The sequence below is a fragment of the Rissa tridactyla genome, chromosome 15 (assembly GCF_028500815.1).
Source record: "Rissa tridactyla isolate bRisTri1 chromosome 15, bRisTri1.patW.cur.20221130, whole genome shotgun sequence".
Classification (NCBI taxonomy): Eukaryota; Metazoa; Chordata; class Aves; order Charadriiformes; family Laridae; genus Rissa; species Rissa tridactyla.
Window position 1 is genome coordinate 2,589,361 of NC_071480.1, and position 10,088 is coordinate 2,599,448.

Genomic DNA, 10,088 nt, shown 5'->3' on the forward strand with positions numbered 1-10,088 from the left:
ACACCAGCTCTCCCTGCCCGTCTTTCTGGGTGCTGGATCCGTTCCCGGTGTCCCCGGTGCCTGGGAGAGGTGGCCGTTGCCTGAGTCCGGCTCCGTTGGCTCAGCACGGACTGGAAAGCTCAGCGCTGGGTCCGACGGGACCAGGCACACAGGCTGTGCCCAGGACCATCAAAGGCACTCCAGGGACACATCCTGGTTCCTTGGGAATGCAAGCAGGGACACGTAGAGCAACGGTGACATCTGAGACGTGGGCAGGCGCTCCCTCAGATGGAGGAGGACTTCTGATGCCAGCGCCACCACCCCAGGGATGCAGGCAGGGTCCCCTGGTACCCAGGCCATCATCTCAGGGATGCAGTCGGCACCTCCAGGGAGCCAAGGAGAAGAAGCAGGGGGTCAGCCAAGCCCCGCCCCCCCCCCTCACATGCAGCCTAGCCTTCCTAGTGCTGAGAAGGTCCAGGGGAAAGGAGGCTTTGGGCAAAGGAGAAGCAGGGATGGGGAGGGAAACAGCCCCGGGAGCTGGGCACTGGTCTGTGCTGGGAGGCAGCATCCATCTCTGCTTGTGGCTCTGGAGCTGTGAGTGTTGACCCTGGGGATGTGATCTGGGAACTGTCGACTCATTGCATCTCAAGAGCTTTGTGAGGCTCGAACTTGCCAAGCCTGGCTGCTCCTGGTCTCAGGAAAGATGACCTCAGACCCAGCAGTTTTCTGACCACTAGAAAAAGCCTGGCCAACCTTTGGCCTTGCATGGCTCCCACCCTGGACCCCATGTCACGAGTCTGGCAGGTGCTGGGGAATATCAGCTTTCCTGCTCAGACTGATGTTTGCCTCCAAACAGCCTTGATCTTATACCCCCACCCTGCTGCCTCCTTCCCTGTCTGCCCGAGGATAGTGTTTGGTGCAGGACTCGCCATGTGCATGCGAGATCAGCTGCTCACACCTACTCACAGTCCCCATCCAAGTGCCATGGTGACAACATCAGCAGCAATATTTCATCCTTGTAAGCCAGTGGGTTGAATCATGGCTATTTGGAGCCCACGAGAGGGGCCGTGGGGGTCTGTGTGCCCCCAGCGAGGGGAAGGGAGGGCTGGGGCTGGGGTGGGGGTAGGGAGGGATGAGAGTGGAGGAGCTGTAGAGAGAGCTGGGTTTGGGGAGGGTATAGGGCTGGGAGGGATATGGGAGATCATACAGGGAAGGGTGGGGCTGGGAGAGGTATAGGGAGACATGGGGCTGGGAGGGGTGTAAGGAGGGATGGAGCTGGGAGGGATGTGGGGAGAGATGGGGTGGGGAGAGATGAGGGGAGATGAGGCTGGGAAGGATGTGGTTTGGATGGGACTGGGAAGGATGGGATTGGGAGGGGTGTGGGGAGGGATGGGACTGGGAGGGATGTGGTTTGGGTGGGACTGGGAAGGATGGGACTGGGAAGGATGAGACTGGGCAGGGAGTGGGAGTAGGGGGAATGGAGGGAGTACAGCTCTGTGAAAGACACGGCATGGCGATGCTGTAGGGAGTGTACAGAGAGGCAGGGATCTGGGAGGGCTTTGGGGAGCAGGGGTCGATGGGCAACAGCTCTGGGGGACCATGTGTCAGGGCAGTGGCTCTGGGAGAGTTGCCAGAGGGACAAGTGGCCCAGGCAGAGCCCCCCAGCGCTCCCTGCCCAGCCCCTGCAGCGAGGCTTTGCAGATGGGGACATCCTATGGCTTTGCCGGGGGCGGGGGACCCGATGGCTCTGTGCTGACGTGTCCCCCAGCCACGGGCAGCGCTGGCAGTGGGGTCAGCAGAGACTCAGCTTGTCTGGCGCGTGCCGTGTCCTCGCAGCCTGCTGGGATGTTGCAAGAGCCGGGAAAGCAAAGTCACCGCCGCTCTGCGAGCTGCCCCCGCATACACATAACGTACACATACAGATAACAGGGCACTTCTTCAAGCATGAAGGCAGCAGACCCTCTCTTGTACGCAACAACGCCGATCACTTCATTTATCCTCCCTTTATGCCTCACCCGAAGTCCCCCTTTGAGCTGGCTGTGTCCATCCACATGGAGCCTTTTTTTGATAAATGTAGCTATTTTTCTTGACTAATGTGAGTGCCACCTTTGGTGCCTGGGCAGTATTTGCTGAATCGCTCCTTTAACAGACTTTGCCAGCGATGCCTAAAAGTACTGTTTTGCAGCTCAGCTTGGCTGCCAAAAGCACAGCCACCCTGAAACGCTGATTGTCCTGGTTATTGCCAGGCTGCTCGTGGGGTGCAGGGGTGACCTCTTAGGCACCCTGGATCTGCTTGTGCCCATTTTCCTGGGGGTCCTTAACGATGGACATGGAGGGCCAAGGAGATGTGGGAAACTGCTGTGACACCAGCCACAGCCCCGATGCCGGCTCGGGAGCGTCTCTGTGCTGGACCCATCATCCTCCCAGGATGCAGAAGGGGACACCCGGGCACCACCTGCCCTGTCCCTCATGGGACACCGTGGGTTGGGGGTTGTCAGGACCCTTGTGTGTTTTCCAGCTGACCCCATCTGGAAGGGAGGACTGGGGTTATCCTTCCTATATTTTGACTACGGGGACTGCAGAGCCCACAGGATGGTGGGACGGGGACAGTAGCCCTCCTGCCTTGTGCCAGCATGTCTGGGCAGATGCATTTTTTCCCAAGCATCCTCCTATCAATAACCCACTTGGGTTTCTGGTTGATGATCCACCAGCTGACCCTGGCTGGTGGAGCAGCTCTGCCTGCAAACTCTCTGCTCACAGCACCATGCTGACTGCATGGTCATAAGACCCTGGAAAGATCATGAAATGAACCAAAATCCAGTATTTAGTGCTCCTTTTATGGAGCCTTTCCTTTCCGGGCCGCTCCAGCGTGTGTGGTGTTGCAGGGCTAGAAGCTGACCTCTACTTGTTCCCATTAAAGGCAGCAACCCCTCTGCAATCTCGGCCCTCCGGGAGACAGGGCTTGGAGGAAAAAGCCAAACTGCAACACAACCTGGCAGCCAAAAGCACAGGGAACATCCCGTTTTGGTAAAAGCCCCCCAATCCCTAACCCCGGCAGCCTTTTCTCCTGACGTTGCAGGGATTCTGTGCATTGTCCCCCAGAATAAGGCTCGAGGGAGCTGCCTGGTAAAAAGGCAGCCAGAGGGGATGGCGTAAAAGAGTCCAGCAATACCCGCTGCTGCAGGGGACGCGGGTGGTAAAACATCCCCGGAGTGGCATGGCTCATGGCACAGCAGGGACGGGTCACAGTGACCGCGGAGGGTCTACAGCAGGTTTGTGTGCTTCCCCCGAGGGGCTGGTGTGGGCACCGGGGAAGGGGGGACAAGCCATTTTGCCCCCACATCCAGGGGTTTTGTGCAGCCCTGGTCTTGCTCATCATCTGAGGCGCTTGCCTTGGGCTGCCCCTGGACTCACTGAGCTGACGCTGTGTTGGTGGAGGGGGGAAAGAAGCTGAAGGAGCCCCTGGAGAGTGCAGTTGCCCTCCCAGGTATGGGAAAACCCCACGTACCGTGGGGCTGTGTGGCTCGGCCTGGACTGGACGAGACAAATCCCCAAGTTTTGCTGTCAGAATAAGGCTCCAAGGGCTCACACCAGGCTCGGGGTCATTCCTGGGAGGGTTTGTTGGAGGCAGAGGCAGGTGGGTGCTGTGATGCCCAGGTACTGTGCAGGTGCCTTCGCAAAACCGCAGCATCTGGTGGGAAAACAGGCATTGGAGAGGGGTTTGGGGATGTACCCCGTTGTTCCTTGGTGTTTGATAAGCATTCGTCATGTCAAATGACTGGATGTAAATTTCTGATCATCAGGAGGATAAGCAGATCCCATCCACCCTGGTGGGGAAGAGGCAGCATCCCAGCTGGTGGGGACCACCAGCTCCAGACCTTGGCACCCCTGGAGAGGCAGGCCCAGGGCTTTTTTTTACGGTGCACCCAGGTCTTTTTTTTTTTTTTTTTTTTTAGGGTGGCCACAGCAGATCCGAGAGTACCAGCTGCTGGGCACGGCAAAAAGCGCTGAGGAGAAAGCTGTCGGAAGAGCTTCTGCTAGGTGTTTTGGGCTGTCTTAGCTAAATCAGCAGCTTGATGGTGGGTCTCCATCCTGCCAGGTGCCTGACAGGCAGGATGGAGACATGCAGAAGGAAAAGACACTTATTTTCCCACTCTGAATTCAAGTAAAGCAAGTATGGGAAAAGATGGACCCCCTTAAAGGGCTTGGGTGCCTCCAAACTCACCCATCTTTTCCATCTATGTGAGTTTATTTTGACAGCACGGGAATGGATACAGCTAAGACAGGGGCCAGGACCCTTGGACCCTCCCCCCCTTGGATTTACTTTTTCCCCTCTTCCCTTCACCTGGTTCCCACCAGTGCCAACTATTCACCATGTTTGAGCCGGGGCTGGGAAGTGGTGGGAGGAGAACAGGCTGAGCAGAAACTTCTAGAAAGCCTCAGATTTGCAGGTTGAGCCATCGCTAAGGAAAAACCTGGGGGAGTTCGGGAGGACTGGCCGTGTCGTGGGAGGGATGGGGCAGGTGTCCCCAGGTGAGGGACACTTCACCCAGCCCATCCTTTCCAGCAGCCACCAGCCATGTGGATGGGTTGTGGCTGCATGGCAAAGCTCCGCGCGTGCATCTTGCCGTCAGGAATAAATCCATGATTTTTCTCACCGGGATCCTCGCCCTCGTTGAGAGAAGGGATGGAGGACACGTCTCTGCTTATTGGAAATGTCCCTGCTTCATCTCTTATGATTTGGAGAAGTGCAGCATGGATTTGTTATGGAAATATCGAGACCTATAGTGAGTATTTGCCTGGCACCAGGCTCACATATAGTTCGATCATCTGGCTTTAAATGTGCTTTGAAAATAAGCACTTTCACGTAACTATATCTAATATTATTTTCCCTCCTCCCCACCTGGTCGGTGACAGTGGGAAGTTGGGGTGATGCTGTGGAAGACAAGGGCTGTCTGCAGCATCTTCTTGTCCTTGCAAAAGGCTGCAGAGCTCTGCCCAAAAGCCATCGCAGTTTTAGTGAAGGGACCCCCGGCCACCCCCGCCTGTAGGGAGGGCTGTGTCCTCTTCTGGGTCAGAAATGTCCCTTGTTCCCTGGAAGCCACCAACCTCAGAGCAGAGAAGGTCTCAGCTGTGATCCCTGGAGAGAAGCTGAGCCTGATGCTGCCTTCTTGCTTGGATAAAAGGATCCTGGAGACCTTGACCCTGCACTGGGTTTGAGGGGGCTGAAACACTGGCCGTGAGCTGCATTGCTTAAAGCTGGAGAAAAAAATACAGGCAGCGTATAGGGACTTGCTTTGCTCCTGAAACTGGTTTCTCCTCCCTCAAGCACCAGCAGACTCAATCCCGTCATTCAGGAAAGATGCTGCTGCATGTGGAAGTGGGGCAAAGGCAGCGAGAAAAGCCATGCCCAGGAAAGAGCGAAAGTGCTCACAGAGCCAGGGCTGTGATATGCCAAAATCCCTTTGATTTTGGCGTGGTCAAAGCAGCAAAGGGAGGCAGACTCGTTTTTCCAGTGCCTATGTATAGAGCCGTGAGCTCATAGTTTCCGACGGCGGGGAGCATTCAAAGTATGGGAAACAGGAATTTCCACCCCGCCTTGGTGCTGGCAGAGAGCAAACTGAAGCTGGGGAGATGCTCGGCTGCCCCAAATCTGCTCTCGCTGGCCCAGATCACTCATTCAGCAATGGAGATCTCGGTGGGTGCAACCCTGGCACCTCCAGCAGCTTCAAGGAGGGGCCAGGGAGGGGGATGGGGATGCCTACCCCAGGGGTGACTGTGCAACCTCAGCCCCGGCACGATCTGTCTGGAGAGGTTTCAGCCTCAATTTCTGGACCATCCCAAGAAAACTGGGATAACGAGTGGAGTGGCTTGGTCCCTGATCTTAAGCGGGGGGTGTGGAAGGTGTTGACATGCTACGGGTCTCCTTCCAGCGAGGGACAGGCCTTCACGGCTTGAGACATCCCCCCCGGGGCATGTCTCCCACCATGGGTGCTCTCTTTTGGCAGCTGCCCCAGTGCACGGGATGGCTCGGCGGGGCTGCACCTCCCCTGCTCCTTCCAGAAACCAGCCCCATGTTGTAACTGCTGCAACCGCTGCACCCACGAGCGACTGATACTGCTGCCCACGCCTGCAGCCCTGCCGCGACTGCCAGCCGCACGAAACCACCCCTCCTGCCCATAGAGGACCTCCAGGGCCCATCTCACTGGGGTTTGGGTGCCAGAGGTGCATCTCCTCTTCTGCCTGCCCCACAGATCCTGCAGAGCCCTGGGCATCTTCTTGGGGCTGGAGGACCGCAGGGCTGGGAATGCTTGTGCGGAGCATCTCTCTGCCCCAAGGCAAGACTCCCCGCTATGTCAGGGTTCTCCGGAAGGCTTTCCATGATGGAGACTCCAGGCCCTCCAGGCCATTGGGGCCCCTTGATGGTTCAAATCCAGGTCCCGTGGCTGCACTGCCACAGCCAGAGCTGGGGAAGGCGTGCAGGCAGGGCGCCTTGGGGTCACTGTGCCTGCTCTGGGAATCTCATCCTCACATCCCTGTGGAGCCGCTCAGCAAGCCTGAGTGTGGGCTGGCAGCCCCGTGGCCACTGGCCGGGCTGAGGGGTGGCAGAGGTGGCTGGAAAGAGTCGAGACTGTGGGAGGAGTGACCCACCCCGTGGCAGTTTTTTCAAGGCTTTGCAGGGGAGACACCTCTCAGCTTCTCGCCTGGGGGTCAAGCGAGGGATGGGCAGCACCCTGGGACACATGTAAGGCCACAGGGAACCTTCTCCACGTGTGTTTCCAGCTGGCACCTGGCCAAACAGTGACTCATGAGCCACCTGCGGCTGCTGAGATGGCCAAGCTCGGGGCTTCTGCCTGCCCTGAGCCCACAGGGCTCCTGCCGCTGCCTGGACTGCAGTTCCCAAGGATGCTGGAAACCCCCTCCAGGGCAGGTTCAAGGCAGCAGTGGCCCTCGAGCCTGCTGGAGTGTGTTTGCTGGGCTGTGTGCTGCCACACCGGTGCTCGGGTGAGCGTCTGATGGTGTAGGGCGGGGAGCGCAGGGCTGGAGTGAGGAGTGTTTGGGGGATGAGGAGGGGAGGGGGCGTAGGGATGAAGATGTGGCCAGGGCGAGGAACAGGGAGCTGTGGCGGCTGGAGGCAAGAATTGTTTGGCAGGAGCCCAGCCCTGGTGCAGGGTGCTGCCGGTCACCCTGCTCTGCAGCAACAGAGGGATTCTGGGCTCCCGACATCCCCTTTAGCGACTGTTTCATTGGGGTTTGAGCTCAGGGATGAGCCCGACTACAGGTGCCCATCACATGAGGGAAAGCAGGCAGGACCGTGCTGCCTGTCCCTGCCCTCCGACGCCTGACACTGGCTCCTCGCCCACTCCCTGGCCAACCAGGCAAATATCAGGCCTTTAAAACGGGGAACGAGTTCCTCCGCATTCAATCCCCGGGAGCTGGCCCTGTCCCTGCTCCAGCTTCTGCGCAACGCGCCCGCATGACACGCGCAGCCAACACCTCCGTGTTATATAGGTGTCCCAGTCCTCTCCCCAGCTGGTGCTCGGTGCTGGGGCACGGCCAGCCCCGCTTCTGGGGACAGCAGTGGAGTGCATGGAGGGGCTCCTGCCCTGGTGCCCTGCAGCAGGTAAGGGGGCTTTGGGGGCACAGAGGAGCTGGTGCCCAGGGTCAGGGTCTCCTTCTGCAGCACTTTGGGGGACCAGGTCCCTGATCCCTCTTAAAGCAGAGCAGGAGCCTGCATCTTTCTTCTCTTTGATTGGGAGGGGATGGTTTGTTGTGTTCTTGTGACCGTCCTGGCGCAGGGGATGGCTCCCAAGGAAGAGGAGGTCAGCCAAGGAGGGGATGGCAAAACCTCCAGAGACAGCTGTGAGGATGCCCATGGGCACAGTCATGCGTGAGAAAAGGGGTGCAGGTTGGGTCGGGTCTGACAATGCTGCAAGGTCTGGAAAAACCTGCAGGTTTTATGAAGCTCCAGTTTTAAGAGAAAGGAGCTGAGCTGAGCATCCCTCCCCGCCTCTCCCCTCTCTCCTCTCCCCTTTCCCCTCTCCTCTCTTCCTCCGCCCTTCACCCATCTCCCGCTCCCTTCTCCCTTTTCCCCTCTCCTCTCTCCCTTCTTCCCGCTCCCCTCTCCCTTCCTTGAGCCGCCGCATGAATGCTCCCTGCCCTGGGAGACGCACGGCAGAGCTTCAGACCCAGCCCAGACGCGGGTCTGGGGATCCCAGCGGCCCCGCGCTCCCCCTGGCGCCCCAGGCTGGGGCAGGGGCCAGGCGGGATGGCTGGGCTCTGCCCTCCCCGCTCTGACTAAGAGGAGACGCCGGGCTCCGGGGCTTGCTGACCACACCATGCTCCGGCGTGAGGAGCACAGCCTGGAGATGGCTGTGGCCTGGCCACCAGCCTGGGACATCCTCCAGCAGCCTGGAAGGAGCCTGGCGTGGGTGCTCGCTGCCTGCCCCGGGTCCAGCATGCCCCCTCTCCATCCCCGGGGGGTCCTGTGCTCCCACCTGTCCCACTGCCCTGGCCTCCCCCTGCTCCCGCTGGCCCCTCTGTGTCCCCTGGGATGGGAGCATCTCCCTTTCCATGGCAGGTTTCTTTGTGGGATGGGAGTTCCCACCTCCCGTGCACCTGGAGCTGGCAGCAGTGCACGGCGGCACTCGTGACACAAGCTGAACCTGCTTTATCTGTACCACGTGCTGAGCACGTCCATCCAGGGGCTCGTGCATGTGATTTTGCAGCCGGGGATTGTTGCCCCCGCTGGCTCTGGAGTTGGGGTCCTCCCGTCATCTCTCTTTTGCCCCAAGGGCCACACTGAGAGGCGTAATGCTCCTGAAAATGCCCTGTCTTGTTGAGAGGATGCCTAGTAGCTGTCAACTGCATCTGTTAGGGGCAAGAGGGCAAAAGCAAGAGAGCAGGGAGGAGGAGGAGAGATGAAGAGATGGATCATGCTTATCATTTCAACCTTATTAACCCATCGTGCCTCTTCCTCGCAGCTGGGGAGCGCCTGTGGCCGACAGAGCAGGGATGTCTGAGGCCTCGTCCAGCAAGGAGGGACCCCCGGCCGAGTGCCCCGTGTGCTACGAGAAGTTCCACCTGCTGGAGGCCATGCACCGCCAGCTCAGCTGCGGGCACACCTTCTGCCACGACTGCCTGGTGAAGTGCTTGCTCTCCGCCAAGCTTGACGGCCAGGTCCAGAGCAGCATCATCTACCCATCTGCCGCTACGTGACTTTCCTCAGCAAGAAGGCAGTTCTATGGCCGCCCAAGGCAGGCACCAACCTCCGGGCCCTGGAGATGCCTCTGTCACCTTCCTCCCTGTCCCATCTGACCAAATTGGAGGCCAGCAACACCTTGGTGGTGCCCAGCCATTTTGTGATGCTGGTGCAGAGCTTCGACCGGTGCTGCAGCACAGGAAACAGCCCCATGGACTCGCAGGGGGTCCCAGGAGAGCTGGCGCAGGAAGCCCACATCTTTGTCATCAGTGACCATGGGATGCCACTGGTGGATGTGGACTGCAGCTCCCTGGGGAGGAGAAGCAGAACGGAAACACGAAGCTCGGTGTCATCCAGCTCGGCCCTGGGGGTGAAATGCTGCCAGTCGCCCATCGCCCTCGCCGTCCTGCTCATCTTGACGGTGGCCATGCTGGCGGCTGTGCTCCCTTGGCTGCTGCTGGTGAAGAGGGACTCGTAGCAGGGATGGGATCAGCTCAGATGCTGGAGGTGTCACTGATGCTGGGACAGAGCTAGGGCCGGGACCTCTCTCAAAAGATCCCATGAGAAAGTCCAGAAGCAGCTCCGGGTGAAGCTCTCTCTCATCTGGCCAGGGACTGAATGGACTTTCAGACCTTTCCGCAGATCTCCGGGTGCTCACAGTGTCGTCGCTGGCATTTTCTGCCTCTTTTGGTTAAAATGTGGCTGGTCAAACCCTGCTAGTGGGTTCCTCTAGTGTCTTAGCAGAGAGCAGGGTTTCTCCTCCCGCACCCCGTTGGGGAGAAATAACTGGACTCCAGATGATCCAGTGTGAATCAACAGAAGCCGTTTATTAAGCACCGATCATCATCTTTTATACCCTGTGTTGTAGCCGTACACGCGACTCGCTTATTTCTGATCAGCCAGTTAC

The 10,088-nt window shown here is 58.8% G+C and overlaps 1 pseudogene; it reads left to right on the forward strand.

Moving 5' to 3' along the window:
• Positions 1-8,994: 8,994 nt before the first annotated feature.
• On the forward strand, positions 8,995-9,659 carry LOC128918166 (RING finger protein 222-like; annotated as a pseudogene).
• Positions 9,660-10,088: the final 429 nt, after the last annotated feature.